Here is a 22274-nt window from a genome sequence, read left to right on the forward strand (position 1 = left end):
GAAAAGTTGAGGGTGTTAACCTGTCATGTTGGGAGTGGGCGTGGGGAAGGGTGCGGTAGGAGACTGCTGGTTTTTATCATAAGCCTTGCAATACTATTTGACTTTGAAAATGATATACATGTATGTGCTTGTGTGTGTGTATGTTTCCTTTGACAAAAAATAGTTTATTTTATGTGGTACCTGGCTGGCTCAGTTGGTGGAGCATGTGACTCTTGATCTTGGCATTGTGAGTTTGAGTCCCACATTGGATGAGATTACTTAAAAATAAAGTCTTAAAAAAAAAAACAAAAACAGTTTAAAAACCTCCGAGTGGCATAGTTGGTTGAGTGTTGACTCTTGGTTTCTGCTCAGGTCAAGATCTCAGGGTCTTGAGATCAAGTCCTGCATGGGGGCTCTGAGCTCAGTGAGGAGTCTGCTGAAGTTTCTCTCTTCCTCTCCCTCCAACACTCCTCTCTCTCTCTTTCAAATAAATAAATCTTTAAAAAATAGTTTATTTTTAAAAAGTCTCACCTGTGGACATTGTTAAAAGTCTTATTTCTGGGCTTGATCTTATGAGATTCCAATCCAGTGAGTCTGCACTGGGACTCAGGAATCTGAACTTTTAACTAGAACCTCAAGAAATTTGGATGCAGATCATTCATGAATGATTCTTTGAGAAATCTCACCCAGATCCCCTGAAATTATATATAAAGTTTCATAATCTCAGGAAACAAACTGAGGGTTGCTGGAGGGGAAAAGGGTGGGAGGGATGGGGTGACTGGATGATGGACACTGGGGAGGATATGTGCTTGGTGAGTGCTGTGAATTGTGTAAGACTGGTGATTCACAGACCTGTACCCCTGAAGCAAATAATACAGTATATGTTTAAAAAAAAAAAAAAAAAAAAAGAAGGTGTAGTGTTTGGGAAGAAGTCCATAATTTTTAGATTCTCTTTGATTCCTCAAACCAAAAAAAGTTTGAAAATTGCTATTCTATGTCTGTCTTCCAAGAATAATTGAGATTCCATTAATTACTTAAGGTCAAAGCACAGCTAATTATTGTTAAAGTGAATTAAACACTTCATAAAACTCATTACATAAGCATATGTATTGAAAGCATTGGCAAAATTCTTAGTTAATTGCTTAGTATACTACCAAAGTAAATACCAGTGCATTACTACTGCAGTGAATTGAATATAAATCTAGTAGCTTGGAAAAGTTAATACAAATTAGTACCTACCAGTGGTGTTGACCAAATCTATAGTTAAATTTATTCAGCTGAAAAAAATGTTTGTATATGGTCATTTAATGTTACCTATAACATAGCTATAACTATAGTTATTATAATAATATAATTATTATATTATATATTAAGAATATTATATATTATATAGTTATTATATAACTATAAAAACTATAACAGTGCTATAATAGTACCATATAAATGGTACCAGAGTCCCAGCTAGAAAATTTAATGCAGGTATTTTGGCAATCTTGTATTTTTAACAAATTTAGTAATTTTATGGTTCAATCTTCCTCAAACTTAGGCTTTCAGCCTTTTAAAAATGGATTTTTCTCAGGGGCGCCTGGGTGGCTCAGTGGGTTAAAGCCTCTGCCTTCGGCTCAGGTCATGATCCCAGGGTCCTGGGATCGAGCCCCGCACTGGGCTCTCTGCTCCAGGGTCCTGGGATCGAGCCCCGCATTGGGCTCTCTGCTCGGCAGGGAGCCTGCTTCCTCCTTCTCTCTCTCTGCCTGCCTCTCAGCCTACTTGTAATCTCTGCCTGTCAAATAAATAAATGAAATCTTTAAAAAAAATGGATTTTTCTCTATAAAATATTACAAGAATACATAAGATATTATTTGGATTAAACTAGACAAAAAATATAATTTCAGATTAATTGCTGGAAGAAATTAAATTTTATGTTTTTCTTTAAAGTTAATACAATAAGAGAAATGAATTTTATAACTTTACTGACTATAAAAGGTATAAAATATTTTAAAATATAAATCACAAAACCATCACAAACCAGTAGCTAACAAGTTAATATTTGTTATATGAACAATAACATACAGGATGACCATTATTAGTTATTTGAGGTGATTATGCACCAATTTGCATATCAAATGTCCCTTCTCCATATATCTAGTCATCTCTGATATTTTTAGAGGTGGCACACCATTCTTAAAAATAATAGCAGGGTCATCCATAGCATTTACTGTGTCCCAGACCTTGTTTTAAGCATTTTTGTTGCGGTTTTTCATTTAATTCTGACAACAGCACTATGAGGGAAGTGTTATTATTATTCCTATTTTCAGACAAGAAACCTGATACTTGGGAAACCTGGGTGGCTCAGTCAGTTAGGCATCTGACTTCAGTTTCCCTCATGATCCCAGAGCCCTGGGCCTTCATCCAGCTCCCTGCTTAGAGGGGAGTCTGTTCCCTCTCCCTCTGCCTGCCACTCCCCCCTGCTTGTGATCTCCCTCTCTGTCTCTCTTTCTCTGACAAATAAATAAATAAATAAAATCTTAAAAAAACAAAATCCAAGTGTACAAAAAAGAGAAAATTAATTCACAAAGTTATGCAGCTGTACAGAGTCAGTAAACAGATGAGATGTGATCTGAACTCAACAACCTGGCAGTGGATCTGCTATACTCCCCCAAGGCATATTAATGTAAAACAATCACATAAACAATTACACCAATATATATGGTAACTTCTTATATATAGATTTTTTTTAAGATGCATCTTAAAAGAAAAATATCACCATAAAAAAAATGTTTTTTCATTGTTTTCACCAAACAACTAGCAACTGACATCTTGAAACCTCATGTTTCAGGGAACACATTTTCTGAAATGATGACCTAAGAAATGGTTTGAAATTTTCATTTCCGTCATTCCTTTTTGGCTGGGTCCTTCTCTCAGCACCTTCTGAATATACTTGCCTCCCCTGAGCTTCTTTTTCAAGATGTGGTAGGAAGACACCTTCAGGCAACTCTTGGTCTACCAAATGCTTACTTAACAAGCCTGCACTTCCTATTTCATCCCCCACTCCCCACCCTCACCCCTCCCTATCCTCAAATGCTTATTCTTTGAGTTACATTTCTCAATTGTTTTCCAGTCAAGGTGTAAATGAGAGCTAAATATCACTACATTCATTTTGGGGGGGTGGAATGTTAAGCCATATTACATCAGTGCAAAGAACTTACCTCATATGAAATCTAAGTGTCCTAAGAAAGTGGTAGCTTTTCTTTAATAGCCAGAAATTTTGGCATCATGGTTTGATATTCTTGATCTAATATTTCTACTTCAGTTCTTCCATGTGATTTTATTTATTTATTTTAGAGAGCGAGCGAGCGAGCTGGGGGAGAGACAGAAGGAGAGAAAGAATCTCTAGCAGACTTCTTGTGCTCAATCCCAGGACCCTGAGATCAGGAGCTGAGCCACCAAGAGTTGGTGGCTCACCTGACCTAGCCACCTGGGTGCCCCATCCCACATGATTTTATCTTAAATTAAAACATTTCTGTTTGAAAATCGTTGATTATTTGATTGTTATACTCTATAAAAATATTAATTGATTTTCTGGATTAATTAAAGCTCTAAATATTAAAATGCTCTATCAGTTTAATTATTAGCAGTACAAAATTTATCAATATAGTAAATTTGTAATTCTTTAAGATTTTATTTATTTATTTGAGAGAGAGAGAGAGCACGAATGGGGCAAGGGTCAGAGAGAGAAGCAGACTCCCCCTCCTTCCCCCACAACAAGTGCTGAGCCTGACTCAGGGCTGGATCCCAGGACCTGAGACCATGACCTAAGCCACAGTCAGATGCTCAATCAACTGAGCCACCCAGGCGCCCCAACAAATTTGCAATTCTTAAACAAGAAATTAAACTGTGCTGTAAATGTATTTTCTCAGTGACAGATGGAGCTAAATTCAATTGTATGGATAAAGATTACTCATCATGAGAGTGAGACAGGTTCAACACTAATTTATGCTTTTTGTTTGTTTTTATAGTTACAGATGCTGAGAAACTTTATTTACATAAATAAGGAGATGAGAATTCAAAGAACTTTGTTATAGCATTATCATCTTTTCCATCCAAGTCTTATTTTAAAGACCATTGTGTGCTCTCATCATAAATTAGACTGGTGTCCAGCATGCGGAAAACCCTCTGTTGGAGGGTTTTTAAGTCTCAACTGTCTTTAATGAACTTGTAATTCTCTTCAATTTATCTTTTCTTTCCAGTTAATTATCATACTTTGTAATTATTATTGATTTAGATAATATTTTGTCAAGGGCCAGTCCCTCACTTCTTAAAATTATTTTGGCTCATATTTACTGTTCCCAAAGGTTTTTATGATCAGCTTGTCAAGTTTTAAAATTTGGGGTTAGTGTATTTATTGAAGTGCACTGAATTCTAGATTAACTTGGACATATTTGATATTGTTCCAATATCCAGTTTTCCCATCTAGGACCTCAACAAATCTCTCCATTTATGCAAGCCTTGCTTCACATCCCACAATAAGGTTTTATAGTTTCGTTTTCATGGGTTTCATATATTTCTTCCTGAATTTCAGATAACACAAACATTTGACCTCTTTAAATGTATTTCTTCTTTCTTTGTCCTCCTTTTCTTTTTTCTTTCCTTGTCTTTTTCTCTTGCTATTCTGAATAAATTGGAAACTTGAACAGGATTGGGAATGGATTGCCCTTCTAACCTCCTAAGTGGTTAAATCTTCACTAGGATGGTTGCTAAGGAGAGAAATACTTGTTGAATAAATAAATGAATGAAAGGCTTGATTCATAAACTAGAAATGCAACAGGAAGAATCTGGGGGATATTCCAGGAAAGACCTCAATAGAATTATTCTTTAAAATAGATGACAAATTATGGCTTGGCTATATCATAGGACAGATTTGACAAGCTATTTTATATATATATATTTATATATATATAATATATTATATGAATGAATCCACAATAGCAGAATTTATCTACTATCTAGGTCATTTTGTCTTTTGATTAAAATAAATAAATAAATATATAATAAATATTTATCATATATAATATATATAAAAATAAATAACAAATATACAATAAATATTTATATATTATATAAATAATATATATAAAATAAATAACAAATATATAATAAACATTTATATATTATATATAAGTAATATATAATATATAAATAACATAAATATATAATAAGCATAAATTATATATATATTTATTTATTTTAATTAAAGAGACAGAATGAACCAGATAGTAGATAAATTCTGCTATTGTGGATTCATTCAGAGATCCAGAGGAGATAAATATATGCTTCTGACTTTCTCAGACTTTAAGAAAAATGCTAAAGTTTTTCTAGCTGTGAGGTTTTCTGAAACAGTATTGAATATCAAGGATAATTTAACTTTTTTTTTTTTTTTTTTAAGAAGGATGTCTGCTGCCTAAATGTCACAGACTTAACTGGTCTTTTAAATAAGGAACATTTTAAACCCAAAGACTAAGTGGCATCAGGGCAGAGAAGGGATTTTTGAGGGGAGTCCTTCTGTACATTTTGTCTGTCACTTCAACCACTCACATTCAGTCTGCTGCCTGAAAAATATCATCACTGCAAACTGCTCCCATTCTCCTTTGCCTACCTGTTTCCTTGTAGACAGAGCCATGGAGCTCAGTTGGACACTGCCATGGGTTAGGAAAAGAAAAAGGGCTCAGGGCAACTGCACTTTGGGTGGGGGTGTGGGCGTGGCGGGGTGGGGGGCGGCAAGGCATACATTTTTGAGGCGCTAAAGAGGTTGCAGCAGCAGAGACCCTCTGTGTTCCGGAGTTAGAAATTGAAAGTGAATACAACTTCTTAGGCAGCAGGAATTCATTCTGACAGAAAAGTTGCCCTGGCCCCAAGAATTCAGCCACAGCTTCGTGAACAGAGGCTGGGGAGTGTGGGGATAGAACTGATCTTGTTGCTGCTTCTCCTGCAGGCTTCCCTGGGCTATGTGGTCCCAAAGTGAAGCCGAGGAGCCACCGGAAAACCTCAGAAGCTTTTCATCCAGAAGCCTGAGGAAAGCCCTGCCCTTCCTCCAGAGAGGGGGTATGACAGGTATTTTTCTTAGTCTTTGAAGGAATTCACTCTGCTCCTTCCCCAATCTTTGTATGCAATGGCGTGGTGGAAGCAAAGAGGTGGTCTCAGAATTTCTAGAAAGACCCCAGTCCTCCCTACCCAACAACAGGTAGAACCTTGCTAACATGACCTACCCTGAAACCATCAGGATTAGTCACATTATCCCTTTATCCCCATTGACATCATCACTGCAAGAAGCCTGTGGAAGCCCAGGTCACCCTCCACCTCCTTTATACCAATCCCCATGCAGCTCTTAATCTCATTCTCCTCCCTTCTCCCACGCTCCCCTACTCTCAAAATGCATTCCCTGGGCTCACTGTGATGCTCAGTCTGTCAGCAGCAAATTTCCTAAAGCTCTCAACCTGCTCTGCGAAGGTCTCCTTTCACTGTCCTGCTCTAGCTGAAATGTGAAGCTCCCCAGGAGATTACTCCCTCCTCTGTAGCCCTCTCTAGTGGTGGCCTTTATCTCTATTCTCTCTACTACATCCTACCCAACCACAGAGTGAGGGTACTCCTTCCTCCTCATTGCCATTTTCACATTCTTCCTCCCCCCAAACCCCAGCTTTGAACCTCATGTCATCAGATATACCACCTCCTGTCCCTTATTGTCACTTGCCCTTATTTCTCAAAGAGTTTAGCAGCTGACACATGGTCGCTTTCTCTAGTGGTACTTCTAACATAATCTAGGGAATTTCAATATCCATTTGGTCAGCTTTCAGATATACTGGCGTTCCTTGACCTCTTCTTCCTATAAATTTGCCTTTCCCCGTGTATCAGTCACTCACTGTGAAATCATACTGTAGACCTTGGCATTATCTGTAACAGTAATTCCTTCAGAGTCTCAATGTTGGGCATCCCTCTTGTACCACCACTACTCTTCTTCAGAGCCCCGACTCCAACAGCCCTCTCATCTGTAGTCCCTTGACTCTACCACCTTTCAGTTAGGGGTTATACTTCATTCTCCTCAGATCCTCTCATAGACTAATTCCCTAGCACTAAATCCCTCAATCAGTTATTAGAATCACTCCCTTGCAGGGAGTTCTAATTATTTGCTAAAATCTAGCCTTGTTCCAAAATCAGAGCACTGTAGCTAAGCAGAGAGCTGACCATACACACCGCATTTCTCAGGCTTCCTTGCATTTAACTGTAGCTATAGGACAAAAATTTTGCTAATAGAATATGAGCCTAAGTAATGTGTGGTACCTGCAGGCTGGACCCTTAAAACAAGGGCAATGCTTTTTCCTTACACTCTCTTTCCGCCTCTGGATAACTGGTAAAAAGTGTGCCTGCTACCCAGTTTCTAGGATTTAGCTGAGGAAAAAAAGCCCTAAGTCATGGAAGAGAAATAAGGTAGAAGGCCCCTCAGACCCTAAATGATCATTTGAAGCTGAGACTCAATGGCCTGGAATGGTCATTTCTGCTTAAAATTGAAATAAAATCTGTTTTAAGTCACAGAATTAATGTTGGTTTGCTTTGTGACAGTAACCTAGCTCTATTATAAACAACACAACTGGCCACTCCTTTGGTGATCTATCATTTGTTCATACTCACCTGGCAAAACCATTCATGGACACTGATCAGAGAAAACCCTGCTGCTTAGTTGTACTTACTTTCAAATCTTGGACACAGAATTGCATTCAGCTTATAATGCTGCCTGGCAATTATATCATATCTCCTAGGTACACTCAGTCTCCCACTCTTCTAGATAAAGGATTCTCCTTTCTCAAACATCCAACACTTTCCTCCCATCCTCACTCTCACTTAATAACCCTGCATTCTGTTTGAGGCTTCAGAAGAGAGTTTCAACAACCTCCTATCTCTTCTTCCTATCCTCTCACATCTGTGCTCACCTGCTCTGTCTTGCTCTGCCTTCTGTTACTATGGGTAAATTATCCATACTCCTTTAATTAAGTTTTTGTTGTGTTATGTTAGTCACCATAAAGTACACCATTAGTTTTTGATGTGGTGTTCCATGATTCATTATTTGCATATAACACCCAGTGCTCCATGCAATCCATGCCCTCCTTAATACCCATCACCAGGCTTACCCATTCCCCCACCCCTCTCCCTCCTAAAACCCTCTATTTGTTTCTGAGTCCATAGTCTCTCATGGTTCACCTTCCTCTCCTATTTCCCCCCCTTCATTTTTCTCTTCTCCTAATGTTCTCCATGCTATTCCTTATGTTCCACAAATAAGTGAAACCATATGATAATTAACTTTTACTTCTTGACTTATTTTACTCAGCATAATCTCCTTCAGTCCCATCCATGTTGATGCAAAAGATGGGTATTCATCCTTTCTGATGGCTGAGTAATATTCCATTGTATATATGGACCACATCCTTATCCATTCGCCTTTTAAAGGGCATCTTGGCTCTTTCCATAGTTTGGCTATTGTGGACACTGCTGCTATGAACATTGGGGTGCATATGGCCCTTTTTTGTTTTTGTTTTTTTTTTTTTTTTTTACTACATCTGTATCTTTGGGGTAAATGCCCAGTAGTGCAATTGCTGGGTCATAGGGCAGCTGTATTTTTAATTTTTTGAGGAACATCCACACTCTTTTCCATAATGGCTGCACCAATTTGCATTCCCACCAACAATGTAAGAAGGTTCCTCTTTCTCCACAACTCCAACATTTGTTGTTTCTTATGTTGTCAATTTTCACTATTCTAACTGGTGTAAGGTGGTATCTAAATGTGGTTTTGATTTGAATTTCCCTGATGGCTAATGATGATGAACACTTTTTCATGTGTCTGTTCGCCATTTGTATGTCTTCTTTGGAGAAGTGTCTGTTCATGTCTTCTGTCCATTTTTTGACTTGATTATTTTTGGGTGTTGAGTTAGAGTTCTTTATAGATCTTGGATAATAGTCTTATTCTCTTACACCATACACAAAGATAAACTCTAAATGGATGAAAGACCTCAATGTGAGACAGAAATCCATCAAAATCCTAGAGGAGAGCATAAGCAGTAACCTGTCTGACATTGGCCACAGCAACTTCTTTCAAGACACATCTCCGAAGGGAAGGGAAACAAAAGTGAAAATGAACTTTTGGGACTTCATCAAGATAAAAAGATAAAAAGGGAAAAGTCAACAAAACAAAGAGGCAACCCACAGAATGGGAGAATGTATTTGCAAATGACACTACTATCCATACTTCTATTTAAGACCAATGCTTCTGTGTTTGCACCATATCTCATCCCTCCTCCCTGTTCAAAGATTTTGCCCCAGTAGTTCTCTTTTCTCTCCTGCATTATCCAGTGTTCTCTCTCTGTTCCATCTGTACCACAGCATACAAATATACCTGTACTTCTTCCACCCTGAATTTTTTTTTTTTAAAGATTTTATTTATTTATTTGACAGATCACAAGCAGGCAGAGAGGCAGGCAGAGAGAGAGGAGGAAGCAGACTCCCTGCTAAACAGAGAGCCTGGTGCGAGGCTCAATCCCAGGACACTGGGATCATGACCTGAGCCGAAGGCAGAGGCTTTAACCCACTGAGCCACCCAGGCGCCCCCCACCTTGAAATTTTTAAAAAAGATTCTCATTTATTTATTTGTCAGAGAGAGAGAGAGATGGGAGGGAGCGAGAGAGAGTGAGAGAGAGAGAGAGCACAACCAGGGGGAGTGGCAGGCAGAGGGCAGAGGGAGAAGGCGGCTCCCTGCTGAGCAAGGAGCCTGATGCAGGGCTCATGACCTGAGCCAAAGGCTGATGCTTAACTGACTGAGCCACCCAAGTGGCCCTCCATCTTGAAATTTTAAAAAAACAAACACAACTTTTCAAGCTTCCTTCTCTTCCAGCTATCTCTTCATTTCTGTTCCTGTTTAAAGCAAGAAAGCCCAAAAGAGATATCTATACTTCTTGAATTTAACTTTCATCTTACTTTCTTTTTTAAAAAAATTATTTTGAAAAATTTCGAAGCATATTCAAGGGCAGAGGCACAGTAGAATGAGACCTCCATATATTATCACTCAGTTTCAACAGTATAAACATTTTGTCAATCTTAAGTCATCCATCCTCATTCCCTAAATTGTCTGTACTGTTTTTTCTTCTTTTTTAAAATTTGAATATTGTTGACACATAATGTTCCATTAGTTTCAGGTGTACAACATAGTGATACACCCTCTCTTTTGGCCTATTTTAGAGAAAGTTCCAGACATCATTTCATCTGTAAATACTCTAGCATATATTTTTAACAGATAATGACTGTAAAAAAAAAATTACAGTCACAACACCAACTTAATATCCAACAAATCTAAATGAATGATCAGAGTTTAAATTTCCTATATTGTCTCAGAAACATCTTTTTATAATAGATTTTCTCAAATCAGGCTCTAAATACATTGTATTTGGCTGGTATGTCTTTTAAGTCTGTCTTCATCTCTAACAGTTTCCTCTCTACCCTTTTCTCCTGCCAGAAGTTTCCACATTCTGTTGTTGGCTCTTTGCATCCTCATGATGTCATCTAGCATGTTCTTCTCTCCCGTATTTCCTGGAAACTAGTAGTCATATCTTAAGGCTTGATTCTCTCCTTTTTTCAATCCATTCCAGTCACCCATTCCTCCTATTGCTACTATGTGTGTGTTGTCAAGTTCATTGGTAACCCATATTGCTAAATCTAATGGCCCATTCTCAACCCTCTTCTACCTTGATCCATTGGCAGTATTTGAATTGATCACTTCATCCTCCTTGATGCATTTCCTTTATTTAGCTTATAGAACACCACACTGTCATGGTATTACCTGGACTTACTTGTTGCTCCTTTTCAGTTTCTTTTGCTGGCTCCTATTTGCCATTGTTAACTCTAAAAGTTAGAATGCTATAGGATTATTTTTTGGTTCTCCATCTGCCAAAGTTCATTGGTGATCTCATCCAATTCTCGGGCTTTAAGTACCATTTTATATGTGCTTTCTAATTTATAGCTTTAGCCTGAATCTCTTCCAAGAAATCCAAATACATATAGCGAACTGTTTATTTGACATAACCATTCGTGTGTCTAACAAGCACCTCAACTTGATTATGTCCATAATTTAACACCTGACCTTCCTCTAAATCTGTTCCTCTCTTAGACTTCTCTATCCCATTTGATAGGAACTCCATCTTTCCAGTAGTTCAGGTCAAAAATCTTAGAGTCATTTTGGACACTTTCTTTCTCTCCACCCCAGATAGACTCTGTCAGCAAATCCCATCTATACAGTTGTCATCTTGATTCAGTCCATTGTTATCTCTTGCTTCTTACCATAGCCTCCTAACTGATCTCTGACCTACACCTTTGTTCTTACCACAACAGTGAAAATGATCTTTTTTATTTATTTATTTTTTTTAACTGTGGGTCACATCAGGTCACTCCTCTGCTCAAAATTTTCCATTGGTTTCCCTATTTCCTTACAGTAAAAGTTGAAGCTCTTAGAACGACCCATAAGACCCTATGTATCTTGTTCTAATACTTCTCTGACATTTCTTCCAATATTCTAACCCCCTACTCAGGCCATGCTGGCCTTCTTATTATTTCTGTCACATACCTTTTCTCAACTTACCTTAGCATTTGGTGTTTTGCTTGGTATGTTCTTCTCACAATATCAGCGTGGCTCACACCTTCAAAAGGTAAAATGTTTTACCTTTTCAATGAGCCCTTTCCTGACCACCCTCTTTACAATTACATTTCTCTAGAGGTAAAATTGAGGAATCAAAGAGCTTAAGCATTTGTGTTTTGATAAATACTAAAATATTACCACATTACTTTCACCAATTATGTATGAGTATACAAGTTTCCCCCATAACCTGGCCAGCTGAGGCCATTAGCAACTTTTGAATTTTTGACAATCACAGTATAGTTTTAATTTTCATTTCTTCTCTGATGAGAGAGTTTAAGTATCAATTTAAGAGCAATTTGTATTTCCACTTCTGAAAATTGGAAGTTCATATCCTTTGTCCACTTTTCTAAGAATGTTGATCTCTCATTTATTTGTAGAAGCTCTTTATATGCTATGAAGTGAATACCTAGTCTGTCATATGAGTTAGAATAAAATTTTCCCAGTTTGTCATTTGTCTTTGACTTTATTTATGGTGGGTTCTTCTATACAGAATTTTTAAAAATTGTAGTCTAATTCATCAGTATTTTCTTGTATGGATTCTGAGTATAGTGTCATACCATGAAAGGCCCTACCTACCATATCTCCCACCTGAGAGAATTTTTTTTGTCATACTTTTTTTTCTTAACGTTTAAATCTTTTATCCATCTGGAATTCATTTTAATACAGGATGTGAGATATACTTCCAATTTTATTGTTTTTCCAGATGGCCAACCATTTATCCCAGCACCATTTATTGAATGTTCTGTTTTCTCCATTGACAAGAAATGCCACTCAGGAGATTCTTAGGCAACCTTTACTAGCCATGAGCTTAGGTTGATGTAACACTGTGTTCTCTTTATGAAATCTCTGCCAGTAGGCAGAGACCTCAGACTTGCCACTAAGCTCTGCAAACAGGTCGAACCTGTAGCATGCTGAAAGCCCACACCCAGTAAATGCATACATAATATCTTCAAATTGTAGCTTGAAATGTTGTGAGCACATGATTCTCATATAGTTAGTTCCTCCACCCCACCCACATTCTTTCCAATAATGCCAAAAGGTGGCAGGAAATAGTCACATGGTTTTTGGTTGTTTGTTCAGTATGTGAGGAAAACCAGAACTTAATATTTGCCAGTCACTTTGAACTGTGAAGAAGAAAACCGCTACTGTAATCCTAATCCTTATGCTACCTTTTATACATCAAGTATGTTGTTGTAACACAGCATTCTGGGCTTAATGAAGTTTTATTCTAATGAGTATAAGTTTGTCTCTCTTTGTTGAACTAGCTGTGAAACCAGGTTACCAGGTATGGACTATGAGGGCCAAAATTTGGGGGGATGGAATGAGATTTTTCAGAATTGATGATGTCATATGAAACCATTAAAGGATGTTTTTTAAACTAGGACACATATTTATTGTTCAGTAATAATTATACTGATAATGCTGATTCTAAGATACTGCAAAATACTGCTATTGCTTTTGAATTAAGACTCATCCAAAATAATTATGAGGAATATAATTTAAGTTTCAAGGCTATTTGGCTGTGTTCCTTAGTGGAAATACTGTAAGACATTGAAGATGCAGACAGGATGAGTTTTTTTAATTTTAATTTTTAAAATATTTTATTCCTTCATTTGACACAGAAAGAGAGCACAAGCAAGGGGAGCAGCAGGCAGAGGGAGAGGAAGAAGTAGGCTTCCCTCTGATCAGGGAGCCCGATGTGGGGCTCCATTGCAGCCCCCTGGGATCATGACCTGAGATGAAGGCAGACACTTAACTGACTGAGCCACCCAGGTGCCCCAGACAGACAGGGTGAGTTTAATTTTGATTCTTCCACCTTTTATCTAACTAATTGAGCAAGTAACCTAACTTCAGTAAGCCTCAATTTCCTCATATATAAAATAATAATGATACTACTACTTACCGCTTTAGGGATTAATAAGAAAATCCACTTAAGGAAGGCATTTCCTCCTTATCTGATTGGCAAAGACAAAAAAAATGTGATGATATATTGGGTGGTAAGAGTATGGTAGAGACAATTACTCTCATACATTGCTTGAGGGAGTATAAATTGATACAGCCACCATATAAAACAATTAGGCAATATCTCTCAAAATTACAAATGCACATACATACTTTGGCCAGAAATTCCTCTAGCTGGAATTTATCAAGCAGATGTACCTTTTTTTTTTTTTAGGTTTATTATTTTTTTTAATTTGAGAGAATGAGAACATGCACGTGTGTGTGTGTGCGTTTGCGCACAAACAGCAGGAGGGGCAGGGGGAGAAAGAGAGGGAGAGAATCCTTCAACAGACTTGCTGCTAAGCACCGAGATCCAGGTAGGGATCTATCCCAGGACCCTGAGATCATGGCCTGAGCCACAACCAAGGGTCAGACACACAACTGACTGTAGGGGCCCACAAGGGTACTTCTAAATGAATAAATTGATAACCATATGCTGATATTTATTGCAGTACTTTTATAGTAAGAAAAGAGTGGAAACAACCTAGATTTCTATCTAAGAAGAGCTGTTTTGGACTTAACGGAAATACCATGTTGTAATAAAGAATAAGGAACAATTTCATTAAGGAATGAGATACTACCAAAATATACTGTCGGTAATCAGAAGAAGCAAAATGTAGAACAGCATGTAAAAACAGGATGGAAAGTATATAACATATATACATATTTGCTTGTATAATCACAGAAATGCTCAAGAAAAACACTCAGGAAGTGGTAGCACTGATTTCCTCAAAAGCTGGAATTTCCTGATGGAAATTTTCTAAGAATTTCCTGAGTGTCCTGGAAACTCTTCCTATATATATATCCTTTTCATTCCTTGATTATACCCTGTGAATGTGTAAGTTACTTTTAAAAAATATATCCATAGGGGAACGCCTGGTTGGCTCAGTTGGTAGAGCATGTGACTCTTGATCTCGGGGTTGTAATTTTGAGACCCATGTTGGGTGTAGAGATTACTTAAGTATAAGATCTTCAAAAAAAAAAAAAAAACCCAAAAAACAAATAAACAGGGGCACCTGTGTGGCTTAGTTGGTTAAGCGTCTGCCTTCAGCTAAGGGATTGAGCCCCATGTGGGGCTCCCTGCTCAGTGGGAGTCTGGTTTTCCCTCTGTTCCTCCCTCACTCTGCCCACCCCCACCCCCAACTGGTGCTTGCTCGCTCTCTTTCTCTCTCTCAAATAAAGTAAAATCTTGGATGCCTGGGTGGCTCAGTTAGTTAAGCATCTGCCTTTGGCAGATCAGGTCTTAATCCCGGAGTCCTGAATCAAGCCTGGCATTGGGCAGCACGGCTGGGAGTCTGCTTCTCCCTCTCCCTCTGCTCCCCCTCCTCCCATTTTTGCTCCCCCTCCTCCCATTAGTTCTTTCTCTCTTTCACTCACTCTCTCTCTCTCAAATAAATAAATAAATAAAACTTTTAAAAAGAAATAAAAACTTTTAAAAAAATGAAAAAGAAATAAATCAACATAAAGTATATAGAAAACTCAGACATATAGTAAACATGCAATACACATTAGCACTTAATATAAAATTTCAACTTAATTGTAACTATCTTGCACTAAAATAAGATACTAAGAAAATTTTAAAAATCAGCTGCTTAAAAATCTAAATACTATGAGTTTAAAAATATATGAGTAGATTTAAACAAGAAAATCTGTCTTACTATAAATTGTAAAGGCATTTCTCTTAGTCCATGAAGTCTTACAATCTGGGTGTTATCATTTAGATTTCTCATAAAGGTATTAAAATATCTAGTAATATTTTTCAAAGATTTTATTTATTTATTTGGAAGAGAGAGAGAGAATGAGCGGTGGTGGCAGGGAGAGGGAGAGGCAGAGGGAGAAGCAGGCTCCCCAAGGAGCAAGGAGCCCAATGTGGGACTCAATCCAGGACCCCAGGATCATGACAAGAGCTAAAGGCAGATGCTTAAATGACTGAGCCGCCCAGGTGTCCAAAACATCTAGCAATTTAAAAAATCTTACCTATGCAAAAAACATGATTAGAAGGAAAGGTTTTGCATCTATAAACACAAATGTCTCCTGTTAGTCATAAAGCAATTAGAGTTTGGTAGGTAAGAGGTGTCATTTAAACTTCCAAACATTACTGGGTTTTGAGGAAGAAATGAAAATACTTAGAATCATTTATTTATTCACAGTTGAGTTTGTTTATATTTCTGGGTTCTGAGCAAATTTGGATAAACTGAGAATAAATGGAGAATTTTCTATTTTACTTATATATACTCAGACTATCAGGTTGCCATAGTTGCTTTCTCAATAAACTGTGCATCTAGATTTGTCACATTTATCAGATATTCTATATTAATATCTTGTTCTCACCCATACTTTGGTAATAATACTGTCTATGGTTTTAAATTTCTGAGATGTAAATAGTTTATAGGCTATGCTATGTATATAATATTAACATGTGTCCCTTTAGACTCTAATCTCCCAGTCTGGTAAAGTATTTTCCGGAATGTAAGAAGACTTAGATCACATGGCATCTTGCCTATGAAATTGTTAGAGATCTCCAGTTTTTTTCCCAGTGTCTCAAATCTCCCTCTATATACTATATTACGTATACATATACTGTAATGATCTGTCTCTTTTAGCAAACAGGGAATTCCTTAAAAACATCAGCTCTATTTTTTATCCTTATAACTATGTGCCAGGCCTGGCAAGTATTAGGTACTCAATAATGTTTGCTGAATAGACCAGTTTTTCCTAGTAGATGTTATACTTCTAATGAAAGATTTCAGCAAATGTTATCACTTTATTACATTTGAGTATTTTATTAACTATTAAAGTAAACCAAATATATAGAAATTTTATCTTGTATGTCTCAAAAATCTGAATACAGAGGAATTCTGTTTTTCTCAATCAAATTCCAATTTAATACATAATTGTGATTGAAATTCCCCATTTTAAGCTTAAAAGATTCGTGGTTTTTGTTTTGTTTTGTTTTGTTTTGTTTTATAACTGAGTGCACAATCTTCTTCCAACAGCTTGGCCCAATGATCACTTTTAGGGGAATATTCAAGAAGCAACTGAATTTGTTGGCTATTTTTTTCTCAAAAGCAACAAGTCACCTCATTAGTGATAAAAACAAAATTGTTATTGGCAGATGTTCCCACACATCTAGACAGACAAATAGGGAAATGCTTTTTCTGATCTAGGGGGTATGTTTTGTGGTCTGAGATAGAAGCAAGAGGGACTCTGACAGTCTGGCCTGGAGGTATAATCTTTAGCCTCTCCCATCCTCTGGGAAATGGAATCCAAACACCGGCCTCACTGTTTTCATAGCCAAGGTTGTCTGTTTTGGGACGATGCTCTGTACTGAAGATTTCTGGGGCTCCCAATGGACTTCCAGAATCTAAATCCACTGTTGCAAACTGAGAAAGAGGTTCCTTCTTAAGGTGAGCTATTCTTTCTGTGGGCAAAAATACAAACTCATTTCTTTCGTGCCCACTGGTCTGGTAGCTAGGTGCTTAAATTTTATTCTTCAATTAACAGCACAGAAATCCTTCATTTCACATTGTCGGCAGTGATCTCAAAGATGCAGCTATAAGGCAGAGACTGTTAAAATCTTAGCCAGTAACAAGTGAAAGTCAGCAGGAACTGCATAAGGAACATAACTGTTAAGTCCTATGGCCTCACTAAATATATCCATCCTTCAAATTTGAATCCAGAAATCTGTACACCTAGGTAGACAGCACCATTCTGGTCGCTTGTAAAAAAGACTTAACAATATGTTCTTTGGCACGTTTGTTTTGAGGGTCAATATGAGAAAAGACATGGGGATACTACATTCTGTGTACATCTGTGTTTTTGGTATTATCAGGAACACCATCCATCAGGTTACTTAATATTCCTCTTATAAATTAGGGGACAACCCAGAGATGACAGACCCATTAATAACTATTTCATTTAAATTTTGAAAGCTCTTGAACAGGAAGGAGGTGGGTTTGAGAGACATCATTTGAAAGACAGAAGGGAGAATAGACAAATTGTGACAATGAATGTTACTGAATACCTACTGCCTGTCAAATGGCTTAAACATTTCTAGCCTATGGCACTTTGGAAAAGAAAAATAAAGGGCATGTAATTTGAGTGTGGGGATTTGAAGATAAGAGTTCAAGTTTGAACAGAGCACCTTTGGTGGGACAGGATATAAGAAAGAGGATTCAACAACTTCCATGTGCCAACTCATCTTTTTAAAGAACTTCAAACTGTTACCACCAGTAATCAATACTTAATCTAGAATGGTTGACATTGACATTAGGATACGGAAGATAAGTTATAGGATATGTAAACGCATCTGGCATACAGTACATATTCAGTAATGTTACTTTTACTTTTAATTCTCACAAATCATTCTGCCAAAGGTACTGGATCTCACCATGGAAATTTTTTTTTTTTCCAAAGACATTTATGTGTCTACCAGAATTCTGTATTATACTTCCTATTTTCAGGAAGTTTAAGGATATTAAAAATAATATTGATTATTGGGAATAAATGTCAATATTATAAATTTAAGACACTAATGAACCACAATTATCCCATTAGAGAGATGACATTGATTATTAATGTGTCAGCAATGTCTCCAAAGACCTCCATGTCACTAAATTTAGTGGGTGTTTATCCATCCTCTTTCTACATAACCTCCCAGGTTTACCAGCCAACATACTTTTCACTCCACCCTTCTATGTTACATCCCATGTCCAATCTATTACTTAGAACTGTTGATTTTATGCCCCCTCCCCATATGCCTTTCTTGTCCATCAACTTTTATCCCTTTTTATTATCATCACTTTAGTATAAGCTAGATTCACGTCTCATCACTAGTAATTGGCTCACTGCCCTCCTGACTTCCATGATGGCTCCTTTTGATTTTATTCTCTGTGCTAGAGCTGAAGCAGTCTTTTAAAAATGCAAATTTTAAAATTAACCCTATGAAAATTCCTACATTGGCTTACTTAACAGGTCACAAAAGTCTGTCAATCAGTAGGACCTAACAGACCCTCACTATATAAACTCTTCTACTTCATAACTCTTCAGTCAGTCACCACGATTTATACCGGCATATCTTCTATTAGCTTTTTTTGCCTTCAATTTCTGTCCCAAATTAGGGAAATTCTTGGAGATGCCAGTAGGTTGGCTCCAACTCTCTAACTTCTATGCAAAGTGATTAGAGGAAGTTTTATTATTGCTTTCATTTTCTGTGGAAAAATGTTTTTTTCTCACTTCACAGTCTGTAGTTATAGAATATCTTTCAGAAGGCACAGAAGCCTAATCCATTTTATGATGCCAGATGAAAGCCAAGTTATGTAAGGATAAAAGAAGTCCAGTATTAATGCCATGAAGAGCTCAAGGATCCTTTATATGTCATGATGTTTCTCACATGATATCTAAACTTTGTATGTTTAAAGACAGATTGTCAGGTTCTATCTTTCTAGTACATAGGGAAGTGGCTTTGGAACCAGAACAGGCAACCTCTCCAGCACTTGCCTGTCTGATAAAGTAAATAGGATAGTAAGGTTACCGCTGATGCAGAGTCATTTTGAGGATTAACTAACGTAAATAAGTAAAGCACTTAGCAGAGTCTGGCACACATCAATAACCAATATGTTCTAGTTATTATTTTTGTTTGTGATAGTCATAAAATCCATTTTAAGGAAGTCCACTTAGCAGAGTGTGGCACATATCAATAACCAATATGTTCTAGTTATTATTTTGTTTGTGATAGTCATAAAATCCATTTTAAGGAAGTCCTTTTAGATTAATGTAAATTTTTTCTTTGGAGGAAGGGAATACTAAGGATTTGAACAACAGTTTTATTAGTTCAAATCATTGTATCATTTGATTTTGTTCTATCAGATCAATACACATTTCACAACTGAAAACAGTTAAAATTAATCTGTTACTACTCTTCAGGAATGGAATACACACAAGCCCTCTGTGTTACTATAAACTAATAATCAATATCCTTTTTTGATCATATCACTTCCAGGTCCCGAGCACAGAGTTCACTGCACTATTTCTGTGGGATGATTTCTGTTGGTGGCAGAGACTCTGCTGTCCCCTGGTGGCAGCTGCTGTCTTCCATTGGTTCAATGTCCTAGCTCAGAAAAATTATAATTATGCTTAGTCGTAAATTTTAGCAGGCAGGCAGAACTTGAGAGTTGCTTTTCCATTCTGACCTGGAAGAGTAGGGATTCATAGGCCTCTCTCCTGCACATTAGTATCTCAACACCAGTGCTTCTTCTAGAAGCAGAATCATTTTGTCTCCCTAAAGAGTTAGACAACAGCCTGTTGGAATTCCAATTTTGCTGTCAGAGCCTGACTCAAGAGACATTGTCCTGAAACATTCTCCCCCAATTCTGGTGTCCTTTCTGATTTCTTACCTGTAATGAAGGGGTTGGGTATTATTTCAGATTTGTCTGGGTCCTAGTTAGGATCTCAGTAATCTACAATCTACGACCATATAAAGGTATGAACTCAGATATGTGAGACAGATGTGTGAGTTTTTTTCTATGACTCACCTTAAGTTCAATTTTGAATCACCTATTCTGAAGGGTTGGCAATGCCATAATTTTGTCAATTTCTGGTGTCTCATGTTTTTCCTCTTGGGATTGGATTTAAACTTGATAATGTCTAGTATGGCACCAAGTTTTGGTGTTGGGAACCTCTGGTTCTCAAATTCATCTGTCTACATAGGCAGCCAATGAGAACGTAGACATCCTACCTCAGTTTTCAGTACTCCCAAGCCTTGTTAGCTCAGAGTTCTCTTCTGCAAGGTCTCTTAAATTATGGAGGCCATTTTTCCTCTTCTATGGGAATATGGGGATATTGTTTTGCTCCCACTTCAAGTTAGGGTATAGGAAATATTTGGTAGTCAGTCTAGTCCCCATCTACCTATTCACACCAATAATCTGTATTCTTTCTAGGGCCTGCTGCCTTTCTGAGGCTGTATTTGGGAATCCAGGCACACTGTTCCCTCTGCTCTCAGATCTCATAAACCCATCTATGGAAGGTTGCTGACTTCCCAGGGAATGTGACTGGAGAAAACGGTTCCAAGACTTCTCATCTCTGGGGTAGTGGAAATATGCCCTGCCATTTCTTCCCCTCCTACTGTCCTCTCTCTACCATCTGGAACCCCCTCATTTTTCAGCATGGGAGATGGGTTTGTTTATTTCAATTTTACTATTATTATTTTTTGCCAGTGGAAAGTCCTGCTCTTACATGCTCTTACAGACATTTTGTCCAAATCTCTTGCTATGCCAGGAGTCTTTCTTATTCCTGTAAAGCCAAGCTTTTTGCAACTCCAAAACCAGGAATAGACTGTTTCCCCCTCTGTTTTCTTCACTATCACATGTTTCTCTTTAAAGCAATGAGCACAGAATGCCCAGTTGCTTGTTTGGGTGGAGTAATGAGTAAAGAGATTGAGAGGGAAGATATTGGGTGCGGGATGCAATCTGTTAATATTATCCTTCCAAACTTATGGGGAAAAAACAGAAATAACAATAATGATAATGATAATAATAGAGCTCTTAGTGCAAACATTGATCCCTCTATCCAGATGAAATTGTGTCCTTAGCCCTAAGAAATAGTGCATGCTCCTTCGTCTTTCTTTCTACACACAGTCGGACTTCAAGACTTCAGAACTCAGAAGACCTGTTTTAAGTAAGCAAACTGACGATGGGACAAGTTGTCTTCTAGGAGGATTTATCTTCATTAGAGATCAGTACTAGAGTGGTTTTGAAAGGTATGATTCTGTTATTCAAGTTTGTTCTAGGAATATGACAGTTTACATAAAACTGTTACTGTGAGAAATCTAGACACAGTGAGAGAACATTTAGTCTTTTACACCCAGAAACCTGTGTAACAGGAAGAATCACATTGTATTTTCCGAGAATGCAGAGACATCCTTAAAGTACCTTTACAGTTTTAACTTGTGTTGAAATATGTTGATACTATTAATTATTTTAATAAAGAATTACTTATGATGAATAATTGCTTATACTTGTTGAGTATTTACTAATTCTGATACTAAATCACCTAAATAATTCTTCACCTAATCCTTATAAGGCATCTGGCTGTGTCGGTCAGTGTAGCATGTGACACTTGATATTAGGGCTGGGAGTTTAAGCCCCACACTGAACATAGAGCTTACTTAAAAAAAAAAATTAAACAGACAAAAAAAAAATAAGAGATACATATCATTATTCTAGTTTACAGATGAGGAAACTAAGGCACAGAAAGGCTAAGTAACTTGTCCAAAGTCACAAGTTAGTATCTATTAGTGATTGAATCTGAGCCCCAGAAGTGTGATGGCACAGAAGTGCTTAACCATGTTACCTAGTTAATAACAATGATATTCCTAATAATAATAATGGTTAGGAGGTTATGGTGCAAAAGTGGCAATTCTTGGACTTAATACACTAGAGGCTAATTTTAAGCTAGTAGAGCAGAAAAAAACTTAATGTGAATTTATTATTTGATATTTGTTAGACAAAGTGTAAATTACCAGTTTGCAGCCCAGAAAGGAGACTGGATTAGTGAGCGATTTATTTTGACT

The 22274-nt window shown here is 37.3% G+C and overlaps 1 long non-coding RNA gene across 1 annotated transcript in view; it reads left to right on the forward strand.

Moving 5' to 3' along the window:
- The window catches only part of LOC132013786 (uncharacterized), a 32877-nt gene extending 11190 nt beyond the window's left edge, over window positions 1–21687 (forward strand). The window contains exons 4-5 of the long non-coding RNA XR_009403104.1: window positions 5969–6087; window positions 20644–21687. This is a non-coding gene — a long non-coding RNA (uncharacterized LOC132013786). The remainder of the gene's footprint in view (window positions 1–5968; window positions 6088–20643) is intronic.
- Window positions 21688–22274: the final 587 nt, after the last annotated feature.

The sequence above is a fragment of the Mustela nigripes genome, chromosome 1 (assembly GCF_022355385.1).
Source record: "Mustela nigripes isolate SB6536 chromosome 1, MUSNIG.SB6536, whole genome shotgun sequence".
In the NCBI taxonomy this organism is placed as follows: domain Eukaryota; kingdom Metazoa; phylum Chordata; class Mammalia; order Carnivora; family Mustelidae; genus Mustela; species Mustela nigripes.